This window comes from Penaeus chinensis, chromosome 3, assembly GCF_019202785.1.
Source record: "Penaeus chinensis breed Huanghai No. 1 chromosome 3, ASM1920278v2, whole genome shotgun sequence".
Lineage (NCBI taxonomy): Eukaryota > Metazoa > Arthropoda > Malacostraca > Decapoda > Penaeidae > Penaeus > Penaeus chinensis.
The window spans coordinates 17,936,171-17,938,670 of NC_061821.1; the positions used below are offsets into that span (position 1 = coordinate 17,936,171).

A 2,500-nucleotide genomic window follows, 5' to 3' on the forward strand; every position below is an offset into this window, starting at 1 on the left:
ACTTGAAGACCAAAGCGACAGAATTTAACCTAAACATCCAAAATAGATATCCCCTTCTCAGCGACGAAGATCTCAACACTGACTAAATCAACAAATAGTTCAATGAAATATTAATGTAGCTGCACTTGAAGTAGTGGTACGAATGACATGCAAAACTCCAGCAAACTCTCAGTAGAAACTAGACAGCTTATGCAAAAATGTAGAGTCATGAAAGTATCGTCAAACATGGACAAACTAGAATTAGCTGAACAAACAAAGATTTTAAATAAAAATAGGAGAGATGTACGGAAGTACAACACTCAAATAATTCATGAAACAGTGATCACAGGTACCAGCATGAAAACAGCTAAAAGGAGACTGGGAATAGGGAGAAATTAAATGTATGCAATAAGGAAACCAGACGGAGACGTGACATCAAGCTCCAAACGGAAACCGATAAAAAAAGAAAAAAAAAAAAAAAAAAAAAAAATAGAAAAGGTGTTTGGCGGAGGGATACCATCTCACCAAAACTGCTTACAGCTTGTCTTGAGGAAATATTCAAGAAGCTATAATGGAACAGAAAGGGTATCAAAATGGATGATTACCTAAACAATCTAAGATTTGCAGATGATATTGTTCTTTTCAGTGAATCTGCAAATGAAATGCAGCAGCTAATGAACTATCTGAATTGAGAAAGTCTGAAGTCGAACTTAGGATGAACAAGAAAAAGACTAACATCTTGTTCAACAGTAGAGTTCAATTCAAACAGATACATGTACAAGGCGAAGCGCTAGAGGTAGTGGACAAGTATGTATACCTAGGGTAACTCGTGCAGACAAACACATCTAATTAAGTGATGCATCAGTCTAGGCTAAAGTGCCTTCGGCAGACACAGTAGCATACTAAGAGGCTCCTTGCCATTATGTATAAAAAGAAAAGTCTGTATGCAATGTGTCCTCCCAGTTATGACATATGGATCAGAAACATGCACTACAACCAAATTACTGGAGAGGAAAATAATAAGTGCCCAAAGACAGATGGAGAGGTTGATGTCCAAAAGATCAGATGAGGGTGACGTAGATCAGGGAACACACAAAGTGGAAGATATGCTTGTGAGCATGAAAAAAAAAGAAGGAATAAGCAGGTCATATATGTCGGAGACAGGACAGCAGATGGACAAAGAAAGTAACAGACTGGGATATAGATATCATAAAGAGGCCAAGAGCCACGCTAATGACAAGATAGCGTGACGAAATAACGAAATTTAGGGCCAAGACTGGAAACAAAAAACGCAAGACAAAGTTGGAAAAAATTGGGAGAGGCTACGTCCTGCACTGGATTGATTCAAGCTGGTGATGATGATATAACACACATTATAGCTCGGGATGGTGCTTCAGCCTCTGACGTCAGTGAACGGCGTCGGCTGCTTACAGGAACGCCGTCATAAACACTGTCTAACACACGTCAACAAACACAACGAAGGTCTCCTGTTCAAGAAGAAAGAAAGAATACAACGAAATTGAATATTACACTGTTTCAGGATTAATACATGCCCTCGGTATACTGGTACCAAATTTCAGTTAGAGGTAAATTATGTTACTTAATATTCAGCTCCCGTAAACGAGATGAGCGACTTAGCCAAAATTGGGGTATCTTTTTTCTTTAACGTAAAGCAAATTTGCACACATTGCCATAGATGAACTTTGCCCTGGTTTGCATTGTTCTATCATTTCCTGGTTTGCATTGTTCTATCATTTTATGTAGGTTGTATTACCCAACTGTGCCACTACCTTATACTACATATTGTCCTCTTTTTCTTCAAGTTGTACGAAGTACAATAAGAAAAGCCAATTTTTTTTGAAGCCATTCTAAAGGCATATACTACCACAGGAGGCCAGGGGGCATAGCCTCTTGGCCAGTAGTATATTTTATTATGAGGGTACAGGGGGCATAGCCCCCTGGCTAGGCATATATATTACCAAGGGGTGCCAGGGGTCTTATCCCCCTGGCTAGGTGCAAATATTTCCACAGGGTCTAGGGGGCAGAGCACCCTGGCTGAGGAATATATACCACAGTATTAGGTTAGGTTGGATGTTGGGTTAGGACGTATTGTTTAACAACCACGTGGGTCCTGTTTTACCCCATAATTTCCCTGATATACTTCATGCCCTCCCCTGCCATCGGGACTATCATATCAAGATTGTCGATGGAGATGATCATATCTCCTCAATGATTCATTTGCACAAGGAACAATGCATAGAATCGTTGAAAGCAGTGGATTTCATGCAGAAAAATATCAAAATTGTTTCGAAAGTAACCCACTACCCTTTTCCACATATTGACCGAAAAAGACAACAGGTCTATCTCTCTTTCACTTCCTAAAGGGATAGAAGAACTAGTTCTAAATCTTTGTTTGCCCCAAAAGGACATGCCAAAGTGAATATATTGAAAGGCTTAAAGAATATTTATGTACTGTGGCTATTATATTATATGCTAGTCTGTCATTATCCATTGTTAGCTA

The 2,500-nt window shown here is 39.2% G+C and overlaps 1 protein-coding gene across 1 annotated transcript in view; it reads left to right on the top strand.

The window, feature by feature from the left end:
* The first annotated feature begins 1,407 nt into the window (after positions 1–1,407).
* LOC125041685 (transmembrane protein 129-like) overlaps positions 1,408–2,500 on the top strand; it is a 19,277-nt gene continuing 18,184 nt past the window's right edge. The window contains exon 1 of the mRNA XM_047636873.1: positions 1,408–1,565. The gene's annotated coding sequence lies outside the window, so the exon portion shown is untranslated. The remainder of the gene's footprint in view (positions 1,566–2,500) is intronic.